The sequence below is a fragment of the Vigna unguiculata genome, chromosome 4 (assembly GCF_004118075.2).
Source record: "Vigna unguiculata cultivar IT97K-499-35 chromosome 4, ASM411807v1, whole genome shotgun sequence".
Taxonomy (NCBI): domain Eukaryota; kingdom Viridiplantae; phylum Streptophyta; class Magnoliopsida; order Fabales; family Fabaceae; genus Vigna; species Vigna unguiculata.
Window position 1 is genome coordinate 23,655,647 of NC_040282.1, and position 22,124 is coordinate 23,677,770.

Sequence of the window (22,124 nt, forward strand, 5' to 3'; positions counted from 1 at the left end):
TACTGAGTAAAACAGAAATTCTATATATAAATATCACCAGATTACATCCAAGTTCGAGTAGATTACATTCAATCCCAAGGAAGGAGATTAGCCACTCATGGTAGCTATCAAAATCCTAAGCACTAAAGAAGAAGAAGAAGAAATATGATATGTGTTTGCTCTTGGTCACCGCTCTGCAGCAAGGATCAGTTCTTCTCCCAAATTCTCCAGCTGAAACTCACTTTCTGATGCACTGAGAATATATACCCACGAAGTCTCGCTCAAGCTACGTGAGTCTCGCTTGAGCGAGACAACATTCTTCATGCTAAAGAAAGCTTCTCGCTTGGGCGAGACGTGCTGAAACCAATGTCTGGCTTAGGCGAGCAAGAGTACTTCGAGCTGAAGAAAGGATCTCGCTTAGGCGAGATTGGCAGCATCTGAGCTCGCTTGGGCGAGAACGGCGGCAAGAGAGGGTCTTCACTGCATGAACTCTCGCTTAAGCGAGAATGGCGGCAATGGCTTTAGCTTAGGCAAGCATGCTTAAAATTGAGCGACCTTGACAACATTTCTTCCCTATTTTCTTCCTTTCTTGCTTTCTCCTTTGCTCCTCCTAAGTTCTTTCCTTTCTCTACTCTATTGTACCTGAAATTTACCAAAACAGGGATCAAGTGACTTCTTTTCAACAAAAACTTAGAAGCTCATTATGTTCTAGATTTAGGGAGAATTAATCATGATATAAATACAAATTAAGAACATAAGTGCCCTCATTTCATATGAAACTTACTCATTTTTGACACTTATCAACTCCCCCCAACCTAGCATCTTGCTTGTCCTCAAGCAAAGTTATATGATGTAACAGCCAATCAAAACTCTAATTTTGAAATTGGTTATTGAGAAATCATTTTCACAGTTCCTTACCAGACAAATTTTGCATTCCAAACCACAGATTCAAAATCAGAAGCAGATGATGAATCTAATTATCAAACAACAGTAGGATAAGAGTGCAGCCAATTTTTCAGGAAAACTAATTGTAAGAACAAGTGATTCTAACCAAGGAAATTCTCTCTTAAATCTCACAGGCATGTGTCTCTCTCATTTTCCACTGGATTTCAACAAATCAAAATTGCTAGTCATTTTCAATTCAACCACAAACACACATTCAGCATGGATCTTATGGTCTTTTCAAGGTTGTAATGAGGCTAGGCTTTCAAGAATAATGGTTTTTCAAGATCACAAAAGCACAACTTAGAAAAGAGAGCATAGTTACAATTCAAACCCAATTCTACTCTCCATTCCTCACAATTCAGACCTCAATACACCAAGTTTCTTTTTCATTCATAATTCACTCTTATCTCTTTTTGTTCTTTCCTTTTCTTTCCTTTTTTTTGTTTTTTTTTGTTTTTTTTTTGTAAATATATACATTCCTACACAATACTAAATAGTGAATTATGATACTCAACCCTTTTCTTCCTTAAGTGCAATTCTACCAACCAATTACCCTTACAGTTGAAAAATGCACCTATGCTCTCTATCCCTAAGTGTGCAAAGGGAAGTGATAATAATTCAAGTTAAGGTTAAGGTGCATAATTCAAATGATTAGGCTCAAATGGGCTATCAACAAAAGATTATTATTTACAGGTTGGCTATTTGGCACTGAGTTATAAATTCAACAAAATTGCCTTAATCATTTCCATGCTTCAAATGTGATGTTATCAAATGAAAACTCAAGCAATATCAACTTGTCAACAAACAGTGGAAATACTCAAGCTGTTTAAGGATTCACACACTCACTGGGTTTTCTGGTTTATTTCCTTGGTATCTCACTTGTTATTACAACTGATTATCTTGACTAATTATCCAACACTAATATCCTAATCCTGTTTAATTATGAATTCAACCAAAATTTTCCTTTTTCACCTCTGTGTTTAGTTTACTCAATTGTTCTAGACTCAGGATACTTACTGAAATCAGATTTCTCTTTAACCAATTTCCTCAAGAAAGATTTTCAAATTGATTCCCAAAAAATTTTAGCTGTCTCTAAGTATTATGCACAAAATACTAAGCCAAAAACTAAAGTTAAACAGTTAATTAACTAGATAATATAGCATTCTAGCCAAAACAACTAAAGCAAAACAGTAGTAATTACATAAATACTGCAAAATACTAAAAGAAAAAGAACAATGAAACCGTATTTATAGATTTTTGAAGGGTGGAATGGTGTTGTGGATCAATCCCCTCCAAAATCAATCTCATCCTCAATGTTTGCTCCATCTGTGTCAGCAACTCCTGATGGTCCCTCACCTGCAACAGGTCCACTTCCCCCTGGGAAAATAGGACTGTCCCCAGGCCACTGTAGATAAGTGAAGAATTCTGGTGGAGTCATGCCTGGGTATGGTCCGCGGACATTCAGAGGTACTCCTGAAGGTGGAGTTGTCCTCTATGAATGGAAGCATTTTACTGGTGAGTGTGCTCCATCTGCAACCTCAGATATCTCATCTGCTCAAGCAATTCATTATTCATGTTGAGCTGAGGTTGCTATGTGGGCCCTGTTTGTTGTTCTTCCATTGCTGGTTGGTCTTCAGCTTGTTGATCTTCAACTTGTTGGTCCAGCTGGGGCTCTTCTAGCTGCTCCAAGTCCTCTGGGTGGGTACAAAAGTGTTCAATGAATCTCTTGGTAATTGAAGGTTGTATCTTTTTAGTTAAATCTACCTTCACCCCTTGTTCTTGGCAAAGAGCTGTGATCAATGCTGGAAAACCCAAAGCACCTTTTGCCTTGTCATTCCTAGTGTTGACTTCGTATCTCACAAATTTGTGGATTTCTTCAGAGATAATTGTGGCGACGTCAACAGTCAGATCCTCCCTCATTATGCAATAAAGGAGATGACATCTAGGGACATTCAAGTCTGACACGTGGCCAATGGGCACTATGTTTGCAAGTAAGAATGTGGTCCAGACTTGGGCTAAGGTTTTCATATCCCCTCTTAGAATTCTGAGAGGATTTCCAGTGGGTCTAACTTGATAAGATTAGTTGGCAGCGCATATACGGAGTGCTACTTCATTTTCATCATAAGGTTCATGACTCCTCCTTCTTGTTGTGAAGTCACATCGTTGCCCTGGTTGTAGAGGTAGTGGATTACCAAGGAATTCACTGATGGCTGCTCGATCATAATTTACCCACCTCCCCCTAACTTTAGATCTCTTTTCACCAGGATTGTCCTCAGAATAAGCATTTGCATAGAACTCTCTCACAATCTCTGGATCAAATTTGGGAAGCGGGTCAGCCAACTTCATCCAATTCCTCCTGATAAGGCCATTCAAGAATGGATCATATTCATCCGGAAGTAGGACCACCTTTCTTTCTTTGATAAAGACCCAGTTCTTTATCTTCTCATACCGTTCTTGTCTTTCGGGGTCCCTAAAATGGTTGCTTATTGGCCTTTCAAGAGAAGAGCTACTTGCACGTCTTCTCCTCTTCCCTTTGCTGGGTTCAGTTAGCGGGAAGTCTAGATGTTGTCTTTGTTCTAGCCATTGACCTGTAAGGATGAAAATTAACCCACCAAAATCTTGTCAAGTTAGTTAATTACAATGCAATAGCAGTTTCTAGAATCCATTCACTAGCCAACCAAGCACAAACAAGAACAATTTCAGCATGACATTTCATCAAACACATGGAGTGCATTTTCAAACTGTGAAAATTTTTGAAGCAATTCATCCATCGGCAACCCACATTGTTCAGTTCTAGCATTAATTCACACTAAAACCCACAATATAAACACAAAACGCATTAAAACAGATTATGGGTACTACCTAGGGTTTGCAAGAGCACAAAAATGTGACTATGCTTGATGGAAATGAAGAGAATGAGGAAGAAGAACTTACCTTGAAGTGAAATTAGCAAAGGGAGACGAAATTTGTAAGTTAAAATGCAGAGAATTGAGTGAGTGAAGGTGCACCCAGAATGAGAAAGAGAGAATGTGAGCGAGAGTTGTGAGTGAGGGTTTGGGGCAAAGAAAAAGAGTAGTGAGTTCTGCCACTGTCCCTCACTTAAACGCGAATTCTCGCTCAAGCGACTGATTCTCGCTTAAGCGAGATGAGCGTGAGAGAAAATTAAAAAGTCTCGCGCAGGCGAGATATTTCGCCCAAAACATCCCTGGTACAGGGCATTCTCGCCCAGGCGAGCCACGACTCCCTTAAGCGAGTATATCAGCAAAATTGGTTGGCTCAGGTTCTGCATATCTCGCCCAGGCGAGACATGTTTAGCTTGGGCGAGATTTTCGTGCAGTTTTGACACACCCAGATTTTGCCACTTTCCAAAATTTTGTTCAACTTTCCCTCACTCAATTCATGATCTTTTTAGTCCAATTAACTCAGAAACACACATCAAACCATACTTCAATCAATTCTTTATCATTCCAAAAGGTTTCACATCAACAAACTCAAAATCAAGCTTTTAAACTCAAATTTCACAATTTGGCCATAACAAGGCAATTTTTAGTATTTGATGATCTCAATTCTGGCACCAAAACTCATTCCCATGCTTAAAATACCAGTTTTGTTTGAAAACAACCAAAATCTCATGGTTTGCCTTATTGAGATGAGTGGATGCTAAAATTCACCTTTTTACACACAAACATAGAGCTATAAACACAAACACATAATTACATACACAAACATATTTAATCACACAAAATATGAAATTGAAGTGCAAAAACATAATTAAAACACTGGGTTGCCTCCCAAGAAGCTCTTGTTTAACGTCACGAGCTTGACGCCTGTTTCATTTAAGGTTCATCAAGTTGAATGATTGTGGCGAGCCTATCAATCTCACCACCAAGATAGGGCTTCAACCTTTGCCCGTTTACAACCCAGATCCTTTTAGATTCAGGATCCTCTAGCTCAATTGCTCCATATGGTTTCACATCTTTGACAAGAAATGGTCCTGACCACTTTGATTTTAGCTTTCCAGGGAATAATCTCAACCTGGAGTTGAACAATAGTACTGATTGGCTAGGATAAAATTCTCTTTTGAGAATTTTCTTGTCATGATAAGCCTTCATCTTTTCCTTGTAGAACTTAGAGGACTTATAGGCGCTGAGTCTCATTTCCTCCAATTCTTGCAGCAGTAATTTTCTCTTTTCTCCTGCTGCCTTTGGATCAAAATTCAAAAATTTCAAGGCCTAGAATGCCTTGTGTTCCAATTCAACCGGTAAGTGAAATGACTTACCATATACCTGTGGGAGACTTATAAGCAGTTCTGTAGGCCCAAAGTGCGTCATCCAACTTCATTGACCAATCTTTTCTTGAAGATGCCACTGTTTTCTCTAGAATACGCTTGATTTCCCTGTTTGACACCTCCGCTTGTCCATTGGTCTGTGGATGATAAGGTGATACAATTTTATGCCGCACTCCATAATGTTCCAAACATTTCTAAAGTTGAGCATTGCAAAAGTGTGAACCACCATCACTAATCAACACTCTTGGAGTACCAAACCTGCAAAATATATTCCGCTTGAGAAATTTGATTACAGTTTTGGCATCGACCTTAGGAGCTGCTACTGCTTCAACCCACTTTGTCACATAATCAACTGCCACCAAAATGTATTCATTTGAGAAAGAAGATGGTAGTGGTCCCACAAAGTCGATTCCCCAACAATCAAAGGCCTCAACCTCTAAAATGATATTCAGTGGCATTTCATGTCTTTTTGAGATTCCCCCTATTCTCTGACAACTATTGCAGTGTTGCACATATTTGTGTGCGTCTTTGAATAAGGTGGGCCAATAAAATCCAGATTGGAGGACTTTTACAACTGTCCTCTCTTCATTAAAATGCCCTCCATATGGGGAACTATGACAGTGCCACAGAATGCTCTTTGCCTCATCATTGGATACACACCTTCTCAATAGTTGATCAGCTCCGATTTTGAACAAATGAGGATCATCCCACACATATTGGTGTGCATCTCTCAAGAATTTCCTTTTCTGGTGCCAATTAAAATCTTCAGGTATGACCTTTGCAACTTTGAAATTGGCCATGTCAGCAAACCATGGCCTTTCTTGCACCATCATCAATTTTTCATCAGGAAACTCCTCATGCACCTCTGATTGAGTGTTGGTCACCTCAGTATTCACCAATCTAGACAAATGATCAGCTACAAAGTTTTCACTTCCCTTTTCGTCCTTGATCACCAAATCAAATTCCTGTAACAATAAGATCCATCTAATTAGTCTTGGTTTTGAATCAGATTTGGTTAACAAATATTTAATTGCAGCATGATCAGTATATACAGTGACAGATGAACCAATCAAATATGCTCTAAATTTTTCTAATGCATAAATTATAGCTAACAATTCCTTTTCAGTTGTTGCATAATTAATTTGAGCTTCATTAAGGACTTTGCTAGCATAGTGTATAGCATGGAAAACTTTGGATTTTCTCTATCCTAAAACTACTCCTATGGCATAGTCACTTGCATCACACATTAACTCAAAACCTAAATTCCAATCAGGAGCAATTATCACAGGAGCTGAAACCAATTTCTGTTTTAACAATTCAAATGCATGCAAACATTCAACATCAAAATTAAAGGGTGTATCCTTGTTGAGTAGATTGCTGAGTGGTTTGGCAATTCTGGAGAAATCTTTGATGAATCGTCTATAGAACCCAGCATGGCCTAGAAAACTCTTGATACCCTTCACATTTTTGGGTGGTGGCAGCTTTTCAATGATCTCCACTTTAGCTTTGTCGACTTCGATACCTTTAGCAAAGATTTTGTGGCCTAGTACCACACCTTCAGTTACCATAAAATGACACTTTTCCCAATTCAAAACCAGATTGGTATCAACACACCGCTTCAGTGCGGTATTTAAGTTTTCCAGGCATTGATCAAATGAAGCCCCAAATACAGAGAAGTCATCCATAAAGACTTCTATGCATTTTTCCACCAAGTCCGAGAAAATTGCAAGCATGCATCGTTGAAAAGTTGCTGGTGCGTTACACAATCCAAACGACATTTTCCTGTAAGCAAACACACCAAAGGGACAAGTCAAAGCAGTTTTTTCTTGGTCTTCTGGATCCACTGCAATTTGATTATAACCAGAATATCCATCCAGAAAACAATAGAATGCTTGCCCTGCTAACCTTTCTAGCATTTGATCCATGAAAGGCAAAGGAAAATGATCTTTCCTAGTGGCCTGATTTAATTTTCTATAATCTATACACATTCTCCAACCTGTGACTATTCTAGTAGGAATTAATTCATTTTTATCATTACAAATAACAGTCATACCTCCCTTTTTTGGAACTACCTGGACCGGGCTGACCCAGGCACTGTCGGAGATTGGATAGATCATACCTGCATCAAGTAACTTCATTACTTCTTTCTTGACCGCCTCTTTCATGGTTGGATTCAATCGCCGCTGAGGCTGTGCTATAGGCTTGTAGTCTTGCTCCATATGAATTTTGTGCATACAGTAGGATGGACTAATTCCTTTAAGATCAGATAAAGTCCAACCTATTGCACCCTCATTGGCTTTAAGAACTGAAATCAGCTTTTCCTCTTCAAAAGTCGTTAAAGCACTACTGATCACCACTGGTTTGTTACCTCCATCTGCAAGAAAAACATATTTTAAATGAGGAGGTAATACCTTTAGCTCCAGCTTCTGACTTTCAGTTCTATTTTCTTGTTGCAATTTCTCAAGCTGTATTTCATTTGATGCAATTTCTTTTGCTGAATTCAGATGTGTTAAGTATTCATCAACTTTCTTTTCTTTATCATCCTCCAGATCATCACAAGCACTAATCAAAGCTTTTTCCAATGGGCTTGCCTTTGTCAATTGCTTCCTGGATGACAGAAAAATTTCATCTATCACATCCATCCTGAAGCATTATTGCTTGTCCTTCGGGTGCTGCATTGCTTCAAATACATTAAATTTGACTTCATCATCTTGCACCCTGACCTTCAATTTGCCATCATCAACGTCAATAATGACCTTGGCCGTCTTCATGAAAGGTCTTCCCAGTATTAGAGGAACTTCAGTGTCTTCTTCAATATCCATTACTACAAAATCAACTGGGAACATGAATTTGTCAACCTTAACTAAGACATCCTCCGCCACACCATAGGGATACTTCATGGATCGATCAGCTAGTTGTAATGTCATCCGTGTAGGCCTCACTTCCAGATCTCCTATTCTCCTTAGCATAGACAAAGGCATCAAATTTATACTGGCACCCAGATCAAGCAATGCTTTTCCCTCTGGTAATGTTCTGATTGTAACTGGAATAGTGAAGCACCCAGGGTCTTTGTATTTCTGAGGTAATGATTTCTAAATTATAGCACTGCACCTTGCTTCAAGCTCCACTGTCTCTTCAGAGAATCTTATCTTTTTTGTAAGGAGCTCTTTCATGAATTTTGCATATGTCGGCATCTGCTCCATAGCTTCCACAAAAGGGATGTTAATCTGCAGTCGCTTGAAAATGTCCATGAATCTTGCAAACTGCCTTTCCTTGTCTTTTTTGGAGGGATTTTGAGGGTATGGTAGGCTCTTCAACTGAGGTACATGTTTCTCACCATTCTCCCTCTTTTTCTCCTCACCTTTATTTTTTTCTTCTTTTTCTTCTCTTTTATTTACAAACTCTCTTTTATTTTGTTCTTCCTCTCCCTTACACTCATTTTTTTCATTCTCTCTCTTTTTCCTCCAACACCTCCTCCTCTACACCCAGGTTGTCTCCAATCCCTTTTCCCACAACTTTACCACTTCGGGTGGTAATAGATTTACAATGTTCCTTGGGATTAGTTTATGTCTTGGCTGAAAATTGACCTATCTGCTGATCTGATAATTGTTTCGCCAACTGTCCAACCTGTGTTTCGAGATTTCTGATTGAAGCTTCTGTATTTTTCTGATTGGTCAAAGAAGCTTGCATAAACTTTTCTAAAGTATCCTTCAGTTTAGATGTTTTGTCATGCACCGAAGGATAATGTTGTTGTTGTTGTTGATAAGGAGGTTGTCTGTTTGAAGGACCAGCTTCTTGCTTCCATCCAATATTCTGATTTGGATTGTTTCTCCACCCCTGTGAAAAGTTGTTATTGTTGGAGAAATTTCCTGGTCTTCCTTGGTTGCTCACATATTGAACTTCTCCTTGTGAGCTACTCTGATAAGAACAATGACCATTTGGATGATCGCCTCCACAAAAGTCACATCTCATGGGTTGTTGACTGGGAGAGGATTGCACAACTTGCAACTGCTCTGGTAATTTAGACATCTGCTTCGTCAGTGCTTCAATCTGTTGAGTCAGAATTTTATTCTGAGCTAAGATCGCATCTGTAGTACTAAGATCAAGCACTCCTTTCTTCTAAACAGTTTGCCTATTGTGCTGAGCTTGATGATCTGTGGATGCTAATGCCTCAATGATTCTTGTTGCTTGCTCCGCATCTACACTCATCATTGTTCCACCTGCTGCTGCATCTAATATCATCTTGGTGTCAAGCCTCAAACCATTACAAAATATGTTCAGTTGAGCAATATCCTCAAATCCGTGATTTGGGCATTTCCTCAATAAGGAATTGAACCGCTCCTAAGCTTCACAGAATGGCTCATCTGGTCCTTGCCTAAACGTTGAAATATCAGCTTTGGCTTTGATGTAGCGAGATGGTGGAAAGAATCTGTTCAAGAATTTCTCCTCAACATCCTTCCAGCTGTTCAAACTCTGATTTGGATGTGACTTAAGCCATTCCTTTGCTTTACCTGCCAAAGAAAAAGGAAACAAATGCATGTATACATGCTCAAGATCTCCTTCTTGAAAGCCCATGGTTCCTATCAATTCATAGAATGTAGAAAGGTGAGTATATGGATCTTCATTATCCATTCCAGTGAATTGATGAGAACTGATCAAGTTGAGGAAGACTGGCTTCATCTCCAAAGTTTTGGTGGTGGATGGTATTGCTATGCTAGAAAAATATCTCGGCCCTTGTTGGATAGCATATGCTCCAAGTGTCTTCCTGGCTGGAGCTGGTCTTTGATTCTCCATGTTTTCTGATTGAGATGTGATGGAAGTACAAGAAGATTCTTCCCTTGTCTTTTCTTGCTTCTTTTTGCTTTTGCCTCTGTTCCTTCTAGTTGTCTTTTCTTACTCCGGGTCAAATGCTAATCGATCTTCAGGAACCTGACCTCTTAAGAGCATAAATCAAACAGCTCAAGCAAGGATTAATACAAAGGGAAAATTTAATAAGCTATCTAATAAAGAAAAATATACACAAAGCTGGATGAGATAACTAGAAATTTCCAAAAGAACACCGTTCCCCGGCAACCGCGCCAAAAATACTTGTTGGTCTCTTGGCTAGCGTACCAAAAGTCAACTGTAGTATAATGATTTAAAGTAGGAGTGTCGAACCCACGAGGAACGGATTCAGTGAAAATTAATAATTATCTCAATCAGTATATATATGCAGAAATTTTAATTCGATGGATTATCAGCAGTGAAACTAAATTGCATAAATAAATACAGTAAAACAGAAAATTAGTTAAAAGATCAATAAAAGAAACTGGGATTGAATTTCATCTATCTCCCTTGTCTGTAATCTGGATGAATATAATATATAACATCTGAAAATACCAATATTGATGCACACTCAAAAATCATTTATACCGATTCCTCGCGTATAAAATTCATAAGATTAGTTCCCTGAATATTGATTCCTCATATATTCAACAAACTATCCAGCATTACGGTCGAGTGTTAACAGCAATTGATATATTGAGATCTATTCCTAGCATCACAGTATATCAAGTATCATTGTTCAAATCAAATTTTCAGAAATACTTTCCAGTCAAATCTAAAAATCAAAATCAAAACATCTATTGATCAGATAGAAGTAAGCATTAAGAGCAGAACAATAATACAAATACTGAGTAAAACAGAAATTCTATATATAAATATCACCAGATTACATCCAAGTTCGATTAGATTACATTCAATCCCAAGGAAGGAGATTAGCCACTCATGGTAGCTATCAAAATCCTAAGAACTAAAGAAGAAGAAGAAGAAATATGATATGTGTTTGCTCGTGGTCACCGCTCTGCAGCAAGGATCAGTTCTTCTCCCAAATTCTCCAGCTAAAACTCACTTTCTGATGCACTGAGAATATATACCCACGAAGTCTCGCTCAAGCTACGTGAGTCTCGCTTGAGCGAGACAACATTCTTCATGTTAAAGAAAGCTTCTCGCTTGGGCGAGACGTGCTGAAACCAATGTCTGGCTTAGGCGAGCAAGAGTACTTCGAGCTGAAGAAAGGATCTCGCTTAGGCGAGATTGGCAGCATCTAAGCTCGCCTGGGTGAGAACGGCGGCAAGAGAGGGTCTCCACTGCACGAACTCTCGCTTAAGCGAGAGTCTGCGTCGCTTAAGTGAGAATGGCGGCAGTGGCTTTAGCTTAGGCGAGCATGCTTAAAATTGAGCGACCTTGACAGCATTTCTTCCCTATTTTCTTCCTTTCTTGCTTTCTCCTTTGCTCCTCCTAAGTTCTTTCCTTTCTCTACTCTATTGTACTTGAAATTTACCAAAACAAGGATCAAGTGACTTCTTTTCAACAAAAACTTAGAAGCTCATTATGTTCTAGATTTAGGGAGAATTAATCATGATATAAATACAAATTAAGAACATAAGTGCCTTCATTTCATATGAAACTTACTCATTTTTGGCACTTATCAGACATTTGACTTTGGATTAAGAGTAAGGGTTATGTTGGTCATCTTAATCAGGGTGTGACTAGTATTATTGAAAATGAGTTTTTTCGTTGGTTAAAATTGATGCTCAATTCTTCATTATACTCAAGTCTATTATTCATTCATCACTGAAATATATATTTCATGCTTATGGGACATCTTTAGGAGTTTGGGAACAAGTTAAAATGTTGTACACTAATGATACTCCATGTTTTTATAATGTTTGTCAAAATATCTTAAATATTGTTGCTCTTAAGCATCTTAGTTGTAAAATGGCTAAATATTTCCACGCCATCTCAAGAACTAGAGAAAAAAAAATCAAAGTTTTTTATGTTGTTAGCCCTCTGCACTTATTATATTGTATCCAAGGTGGACAATGGTTCGGTTATCGTGTTCAATTTTTTGTTGAGGCTCATGATGTTAGCCTTCTTGCGTCCCTTTTGTATAGGGCTATCATAGTTTTTGTAAAAGGGTTAGAGCACCCCACAAGTGCTCTACTAATTAATTAATTAATTCTTTGCTAATAAAAAAAGTTTGAGAAATAAAGTAATTTTAATTTCTTGTTACATTTTGTATGGTGGTATCAAGGTTAAGTTTTGATTATGATTAAGATTTTTTATAAGAATGTTGGAAAAAGAATATTGAGTCTTGAGAAGCCTTCAAGAATGTTGCCATCATTTTCTTGTACCAGACTTTTTTTGATTGTTAGTCTCATCAAATGCAATGTCTAGAAATTATCCAACAATTAATAATCGCATATTGTGAACCCTTTATGCTTTGTTATTCAAGGAGTAGCCAAAAAAGATTGTTCGAATGATGTGACTCTAGAAAGGGGGATGAATAAAGGCTGCATACAAATTCAAACACACAAAGGATTTATATTGGTTCACCTCACCATTGAGGTTATGTCTAGTATCTTAAGCAATATGTTTAAGATATTTCTTTACTAATCAATTCCCTTGAATAGAAACAAATATCTCCCTCTCTTGGTTACAAAAAGTATAATTCTCTCCAGACTACACCGAGTATAAACCTCTTCAAGTATCACCTTCTTGACCTCCTCTTAAGATTATGAACTCTGTAATGAAAATTACATGAAACACTCAAAATAAGAGAGTACAATACAACTCACAAATTTCAACTTCACTCTCTAAAGGATTTACAAGGTTTGCGCTCAACACAAATCTCATAAGGATAATGATATAGCAATATATATATTTTAACAACTTCTCTCACAACCTTACGTGGCACCTGATTGATTATTTTTTTAATATTTTCTTCATCTGCATTGTTTGAAAGAAAGAGGGAGGTAGAGAGAGTTAAAACATTAAAACGCGAGTGCCCATGGTTAAAGTTGAAAGCAACTTTGTGGTCCTCAACCACCGATCTTTGTCTTAAACCTCTGATCTTCGTCTCCAAACTCTATTTTTTTCTTCAATCCATATTATTGTAAAAACCCTATTCTTCTTGGTATTTCCATTCTTCTTCTTCGTCGCAAAGGTGTGATTTTTCCCATTGCACAAAAGGTTCGTTGGTTCGATCTCCGTATCATCTGCGTGGAAATGAACGATTTTTGTTGTAGTGTGTAGGAGCATGGTCATAGTAGTGGTTTTAGACATTGAGTTTTGTCTTTGTCGCGAAATGTAAATAGAGTCACTTCTTCGAAAGCTTCGTGGTGGTAAGTTTTATTTATTTTTTCATAAGGGTTGTGATGATTACTTCTGTAAAAGGAAAGGTTGTAGATGGATTATTTTTGAAGTGTGGGTTGCTTAGGTTAGGTTAACATTTTGTGTTGTTTATTTTTGTTGTTGTTGTTTGTGAAATGCTTTTGCCCAGGTCAACATCCACACAAAGTAGTTTCTGATCCTGAATTTGGTTCACATATTGGTGTTGTGTTATGTAGTAAACTGTAAACACATATTTGCTTACTTAAGACTTAAAATATATGAACCCATGATTTATGATTTGCACATTAGTTACCCCTTGTAGTTATAGTTGAGGATGAATGATATTGACTAATTGACTTATTCACTAACTCTTAAATGAAAATATGTGTCTACTGTTGACTTCATAGTTGCGAGGAATCATTTTTATTGTTGCCTTGTTGAGTAAACTGTAAATCCACATATGTGCTTACTTAAGAATTAATAACTACGAACCCATGTTGTATGATTTGAACATTATATGTACATGTTAGGAAAAGATTGTGTTAAAAATACCTTATTTCCTTCAATTTAGTAATATTCATTTTAGGGCCCCTCAAATACAACCCAGACCTCTATCCATAAAAAAGTAGTTTCAAATTCTGAGTTTTGTTCACATATTGGTGTTGGTGTATGCATTAAACTATAAATCCACATATTTGCTTACTTAAGACTTAATATATGCAAACCCATGATTTATGATTTGCACATTAGTTACCCTTTGTAGTTATAGTTGAAGATGAATGATATTGACTGATTGACTTATTCACTAAAATTTAAATGGTTGGGAGCATATGCAATGATTTGATGTTCTTAATAAAGAAAGGAAAGAACACACACTTCCATGTTGTTGGTTGTCTATTTGTTACAAGTACTCATTGTTCAATCCATTTGAATTTAAATTTGATGTTTTTCATTTAAATTGACATGATTAAGTAGTAGAGGACAAAATTAAGAACAGTTTAAATAATAACATGAAAATTTTTGTTTTATAAGATTTTGTGATTGTGATTTGGTTGGAAATATGAGTTGTTTAATTTGTATTCGTAGTTGTAAGTGAGTTTTTCAGAAATGTTGCAGGTTATTATTGATGTTGGTGTGTCCAAGTCTAAGCTTTCCCAACCCTTTGTGAAGGAAGCTTTTCAAAAATATGGTACTGGATCTGAGGAGGACGAACAAGAGGAGGAACAGTTAAGACATGCTGTCAAACAACATGAAGTAGAGATTATGGAACTACAAAAATCAATGGCAGTTTTAAAAAAATGATGAGTGAAATGGGGAATTAGCAGTTGAAACAATAAGGTGAAGTCAAAGTTTTGAAAATTGGGATAAACACTCCTACTATTGATTATAAGGACCCCAAGTGTTCTCAATTTTGTAAGAAGTACATTGTGAAAAGGAATAGAGCAAGCACTCGCAAATAAGTGATTTGTATCACCGACTAAAGTATCAATCAAGAAAATGTTTCAAGAGTCAAGTCATACAAACTCCCTTTCAGACCTATGCAAGGAAGAAATGACAAAATTAGAAGATTTGGCATTAGTGAATTTAGTAGTGTGTAGTGTTGCATTGTTATGATGTTGATATTTATTTTGCATGTGTTAAGACTATGATACATTAATAATAGAGTCTTATATTTTTAAGAATTGATTATTTGTTGTTGGTTTATGAACTTAATTAAGTGACACTATCTTTAACATGATGTCATTACTGTAATTTGAAGTCATACATGTTGATGAAAGGAAGAAGATGGACATCTTCCTTCAATAAGGAATTTTGATGATGATGATGATGACTTATAAAGAAGTATAGAAGACTTGATGATGATGCATGGAAAAATATTGAAGACTTGAAATAATGCTTGGATTTAAGAGATACAATGAAGACTTAGGGGTTTAGTTGTTTAGGTCTTGTAATTTGTGTATGTTATTTAAAATAGTTAAATTAGTTTGTCAAGAGTCCAAAGGCAAAACCCAAGCAGTAGAGCACCAAGAGAATTTTATTTATTTGGAAAACTCATTGGAATAATCGATTATTCTTAGTGATAATCGATTATCCCAGTTAAAACTGATTTTTAAGAAAAACCTATGTGATAACCGATTATCACCTATTAATAATCGATTATCACATGTTGATAATCGATTATCACCTGCTGATAATAGATTATCCTACAAATAATAGATTATCACAACGAGAAATATGTTTTTATAAAAGTTTATGTGATAATCGATTATCTATGGCAGTTATGACTTAATTTTTCATATTCTTAACCTAATTTCTAAATAGGCTTCTATAAATAAAGTGGTAGACTTTCATTATCAAAATACAGAAGTTAGAGAAGTCAGAGTACTTGAGAACTCTTTATGGGAAGACTTTGAAAAAAACATAGTGTGGATAGAGCGATAACTTTCATCAAGTGGGATCTTGAGTGATTGAGTGCTGCTTTTGTTGCTAGGAGAAGCCGATCATCCTTTGTGTGATTCAAATGAGGTGTTCATTCCTTGTGTGATTCAAGGAAGGTGTTTCTTTATCTCTTATGTGATTCAAGAGAGGTGTTAATCCCTTGTGGATTTCAAGGGAGATGTTTTCTAAACCTAAAACTTTCTTATCTGTGATTGTATTTGTGATTTATTTTAGTGATTGAGTTAATATTGTTTTTGAGAGATTAACAACTGGACATAGGATCTTTTGATCCGAACCAGTATAAATACTTTGTGCAGTTTTCTCTTCCCTACTCTCTTTATTTTATTGTGTTTATTAAAATAAAGGAAAGAATTTTAATCAATATTTGATATTAAAAGGAAAAAATTTAAAAGCACACTTTTTATTAAAAACCACAATTCACCCTCCCTCCTGGTTTTGGTCCAAACGACTAATCATTCCGCTACACGTTTTCAACAATACATTACTAATACACTATCACATAAGTGATAAGTATGTGGTAACTCGTGAGTAAATAAGTGCGAACCCAGGTTTAATGATCTGGACACTAAGTTCCCAAGCAAAGACTACTTCACAAACTATCATTTTCAGAAGTTGGGTGAATGAGTAAAGTGTACATGGTCGTTTTGGAAGCATTGAAAGTTAGTTTTACTTGGTTGTTGTAGTCCTTCAATTCAATTGACAAAATTACTTTAGATACCCATTGTTAGCAGTAATTGCTAAGTCATATGTAATTAAGTGTCAACCCGTCTCATTCGTTTTGCACCTTGATGAAACCTTTTAGCATACCTAACTAAGTTAGTATTCCCTTTAAAGTTTTCAACTGCCCATGATATTTCCTTCATTTACAATCATGTTGAATTAAGTTGAGACAAGACACTAAATCATTAAATTCCCATAGCTATGTGCTAACACGTGAGTAAATAAGTGTGAACCTAGGTTTAATGATTTAGACACTAAGTTTCAAGGCATAAACTACTTCACAAACTATCATTTTCAGAATTGGGTGAATAAGTAAAGTGTACATGGTCATTTTGGAAGCATTGAAAGTTATTTTTACTTGGTTGTTGTAGTCCTTCAATTCAATTGACAACAATTACTTTAGATACCCACTATCAATAATAATTGCTAAGTCATATGTAAATAAGTGTAACCCATCTCATTCGTTTTGCACTTTGATGAAACCTTTCAACATACTTGACTAAGTTAGTGTTCACTTTAAAGTTTTCAACTGTCCATGATATTTCTTTCATTTACGAACATGTTGAATTAAGTTGAGACGATGCACTAAATCATTCAATTCCCATAGCTTTGTGCGAACACGTGAGTTAAGTGTGAACCTAAGTTTAACGATTTGGACACTAAGTTCCAATGCAAATAGTACTTCACAAACTATCATTTTCAGAAGATGTGTGGATGAGTAAATTGTACATTATCATTTTGGAAGCATTTAAAGTGATTTTTACTTAGTTGTGTTAGTTATTCAATTCAAATGATAGTTATTTTAGATACCCACTGTCAGTAGTAATTACTAAGTCGTATGTAAATAAGTGCCAACCCATTTGATTCCTTTTTCACTTTGATGAAACAAATACCTGATTTCAAATATTAGTAATAACTACATTCAAAGACCACGTAATTGTAAAACATGATTTACGACTTAGTTAACAAAGTCCATAAGATTAAAATATAAATTTTTCAAAGAAAATATTCAACATAATTACAAAGACAACTTCCAAAAAATCAAATATAGTGGTTATATTTTCTTAAATGCCTTTTGCCCATCACTTGGAGGGTTGTCTTGGGTGAAAACATGACAATTTGTTGGATGGATCAACCAACCTCTTCACCATTTTCTTAACAATATTGTCCATCATTAGGTCATCATCATCATTGTTCCCCATTGACCTTGCAATTGGTGCCCATATATATTTCCAAATTTGCGTCCAAATCGGTGTCCAAATTGTCCTTGCCGGTTGGCTTTAGTCGCACCACAGGAAGTGAAGTTTGAACTTATTCATCAGCGGGACTCTTTATGTCATGTTTGGAGACCTACGAATTTGATCATGTCTATTAAAGTTCAACAATGACTTCAACCATAATAGATAAATATGATGTTTGACCAATGTGATACCTTGACAATATTCCTTAATGTAATGTTCAGGTAGCACGTGTGTGGATTGGGTATAAAAGTGGTAACATCTTTCAGTAATATTACAAAGTCAACACCAATATGTGAACAAAATTCAGGAATTGAAACTACTTTTTTATGGATGCTGGTTTGGGCTATATTTGAGTTCTAAAATGAATATTACTAAATTAAAGGAAATAAGGTATTTTTAACATAATCTTTTACTAACATGGATATCTAATGTTGAAATCATACACCATGGATTCGTCGTTATTAATTCCTAAGTAAGCACATATGTGGATTTATAGTTTACTTAATAAGGCAACCAATAAAAATCATTCCTCGTAGTTATGAAGTCAAAAGTAGGCACATATTTTCATTTAAAGTTTAGTGAATAAGTCAATCAATCAATATCATCCATCCTCAACTATAACTATAAGGGGTAACTAATGTGAAAATGATAAACCATGGTTCACATATATTAAGTCTTAAGTAAGCAAATACGTGTTTACAGTTTACTGCATAACATAACACCAATATGAGAACCAAATTCAAGACCAGAAACTACTTCGTATGGATGCTAACCTGGGCAAAAGCATTTCACAAACAACACAAAATGTTAACCCTAACCTAAAAATCCCACACTTCAAACAAAAATCCATATACAACCTTTCCTTTTATGGAAATAATCATCACAACCATTAAAAAAAAAACTTACCACCACGAAGCTTTTGAAGAAGCGAGCCTGCTTACATTCCATGACAACGACAAAACCCAATGTCTAAAACCGCTAGTGTGACCACACTCCTACACACTACAACAAAAATCGTTCCTTTCCACATAAATTATACAAAGATCGAACCAACGAACATTTCATACAATGGGAAAAATTGCACCTTTGCGACGAAGAAGAAGAATGGGAATATTGTAATATCCCGCCCGGATATTATGGATTTTAAATAAAATAGAATAAAATAATATTAAAATCTCATTTAATATAACTGTAATTCCTCAAAACGCGGGAATTTAAAACTTTCATTCATCATAGAATAAACTTTAAAACCATAATTATAAGCTTTATTACAATCATCAAAGTCTAGTAATATAAAATATTACAATTTATTTAGAGACATAAAACATAAAACTTAGAAAACTCTTTTCTCCCATACTAGCCCCGCTCCGGCTCTATGCCTCACCAGATCCACATGTAACATCATCTGCTCCTGTGTACTGCGTACACGATAATTGCCAAACACAAGCAAATAGGGTCAGCTAGCAATTAAACAATCATATATATAAAACATACATATACATATAAACACACCAAAGGAATTTCATCCTTTGATTCCATATCACATGGCCACCACCATGTTACCCGTGTTGTACGTCTTCTGATGAGTACCTCAAGATGTCTTGCTACCACACCTACCAGCCACAACTGGTAGAGCACGTGCGAGAAACCATGCTACGAATCACACTCCGTAACGCCAAGCGAAGTTCCAACTATAAATAACATTCGTAACGTCCTAAGACTACCAAACTTGTTGGTCTCATACCAAGGAGGGCAATCTATCTAGACCCGTCGTACGTGCCACAACACGCACACTCACACTGGAAACACTTGCCAACCCAAGCCACAACTCAAGAGTTCCTCGTGTTTAACCGACATCCCGAGCCACAACTCAAGAGATGCCATTCCGAGCCACAACTCAAGAAATGTCACATGCTTAACCCCTATCCCGAGCCACAACTCAAGGGATACATTCCCTATTTGACATTCTTATTTTTTTTAACGAGTTTTAATCACTAATTTATTTTGTCCATATTTTATTTTATTATGGTAATTTAATATATTAAAATGAATCGATCTTTATGCTACCAACATTTCCCTCTATAATATACAGAAGTGTGTTCTTGTTTGTGTAAACCCTCTGCAAAGAATCACCATTATCATACTATAATAGCCATATTCTCCATACATCGACAGTGGTAACTCCACAATGGGTAATTATATTACCACATGTTGTGCATCGATTTTCTTGAAGAAGAAACAATCTCTTCCCATAGACGCGATATTTAAGCTTCCTGTACCAGTTGCAAATTCTTCTTGGCCTCGAGGTATCCATAATGTGATTCACTGATCAGTCATTAATCATATAACACATTTTCTCCTTCTGATATGTCCCTATTAAATTTTTTGTGTTTGTTTGATACAATGATTTCGCGAAACTTTATACTAAATGCACGATGGTTACTACAATTGTTGCATGTAGGAAGTGGTTTTGCCAGTGAAATAATTGATCTTGATGGGCTACAAGTGTCTCAAATATCAACATTCAACAAAGTTTGGAGCACTTATGGCGGTGGACTGGTCGATCAAGGTTTCACCATGTTTGAACCATCAAGAATACCTCAAGGTTTCTTTATGTTGGGTTGCTACAGCCAACCCAACAACAAGCCACTTTCTGGATGGGTTCTTGTGGGAAAAGATGCGTGCGCAAACACAAGAAACCCCATTTTAAAGAAACCACTTGATTTCATACTTGTATGGAACAGTGCACGTACCAGGATTTCCTAAGATGGTCTTGTCTATGTTTGGCTTCCAACACCACCTGATGGGTATAAAGCAGTAGGCCATGTTGTGACCACCACACCAGGAAAGCCTTCCCTTGACAAAATTAGGTGTGTCAGATTACACTTCACTGACCAATGTGAGACAAATTCATTGATTTGGGAATCACGCAGCTTCAGAGTTTATGATGATAGACCAAGAAACAGGGGAATTGAAGCTCCTGGTGTTAGAATAGGCACCTTCGTTGTTCAAAATGGGAGTGCCAAATCCCCATCCATTTCTTGTTTGAAAAACACCAAATCTATCTCAAAATACATGCCTAATCTACAACAAATCAATGCATTACTCCAAGTTTACTCTCCAACTATGTTCTTGCATCCCAGCGACAAATACATGCCATCTTCAGTGGATTGGGCAAGAGTCAAATCCTGTTCCAATAGCACCAAACGGCACGAATCTCCCTCAGGATCATAACAATGATGGTGCCTATTGGCTGGACCTGCCTACTGATGCAGCCAACAAAGAGAGGGTCAAGAAAGGAAACTTGCAAAGTGCCAAAAGTTATGTACATGTGAAACCAATGCTTGGAGGAACTTTCACTGGCATTGCAATGTGGGTCTTCTACCCATTCAATGGCTCTCGAGAGCAAAAGTTAAGTTTATTTCTTTTCGATTGGGGGAAATCGGTGAACATGTTGGGGATTGGGAGTATGTGACACTAAGGGTAAGCAACTTTAGTGGTGAACTATGGCAGGTCTATTTCTCACAACACAGCAAAGGTAGATGGGTTGATTCCTCTCAGATTGAGTTCTAAAGTGGTGGCAACAAACCACTATTCTACTCTTCCTTGCATGGCCATTCAACATACCCACATGCTTGTCTTAATCTGCAAGGGGAAGACAACATAGGCATAAGGGATGATACTGTTAAATGTAACATTTTTATGGATATGGCGGCATTTGAATTAGTTTCTGCTAAATATTTGGATGCAGTTATAGAGCCTTTTTGGCTGAACTATTTCAGAGATTGGGGTTCTAAAATTGATTATAACAAAAATGCTGAGCTGAAGAAGATTGAGAAGTTCGTTCCTAAGAATAAAAATTGTGCTTTGGAAAAGATTTTGAGGAGTTTGCCATGTGAGGTGCTGGGAGAGGAAACCCCACTAGATCAAAGGTCAAGAATAATTGGAGTGGAGATGAAATTTGAAAATTGTACAGTCACATTACATTGGGTCAATTGACTAAGTTAGCTATTAGATTGAATAGGAATTTTTACTCTCTTTTCTTGTGATTTAACTTTCTCACATGTTGTGTGTTATGAATACAGTCGCTGTATAATACTGATACAGTTTTGTAATTTTCTTGTCGTAATAGAGTTTTCTTTTTCTTTGGTCATAGTTTTCTAAGCTCTCTTTTCTTTGAGTAATTTGCCGTCGATTTCATTTATAATAGTATTGATAATAGTGTGGAAGGGCCCTGTTTACGAAGTGCTACAGCAAATTGGAAAAACAAAATAAAAAATTGAAAGAAACAGACAATAGCTTCTAGCTGAACATAACCTAGTCAATTCTAGGTGGTT

The 22,124-nt window shown here is 36.5% G+C and overlaps 1 long non-coding RNA gene, 1 other non-coding gene and 1 pseudogene across 2 annotated transcripts; 2 read left to right on the plus strand and 1 right to left on the minus strand.

Annotated features, from left to right (window-relative positions):
• Positions 1-395: 395 nt before the first annotated feature.
• On the minus strand, positions 396-11,387 carry LOC114182671. Its single transcript, XR_003604162.1, has 3 exons — positions 11,342-11,387; positions 7,581-7,586; positions 396-454 (listed from the first exon to the last, which is right to left on the minus strand). It is a non-coding gene; the product is annotated as an uncharacterized LOC114182671 (long non-coding RNA).
• On the plus strand, positions 9,510-9,616 carry LOC114182795. The gene has a single exon (XR_003604231.1). It is a non-coding gene; the product is annotated as a small nucleolar RNA R71 (small nucleolar RNA).
• Positions 11,388-20,190: 8,803 nt separating the features above from the next.
• Positions 20,191-21,752, plus strand: LOC114180616 (annotated as a pseudogene).
• The last annotated feature ends 372 nt before the right edge of the window (positions 21,753-22,124 follow it).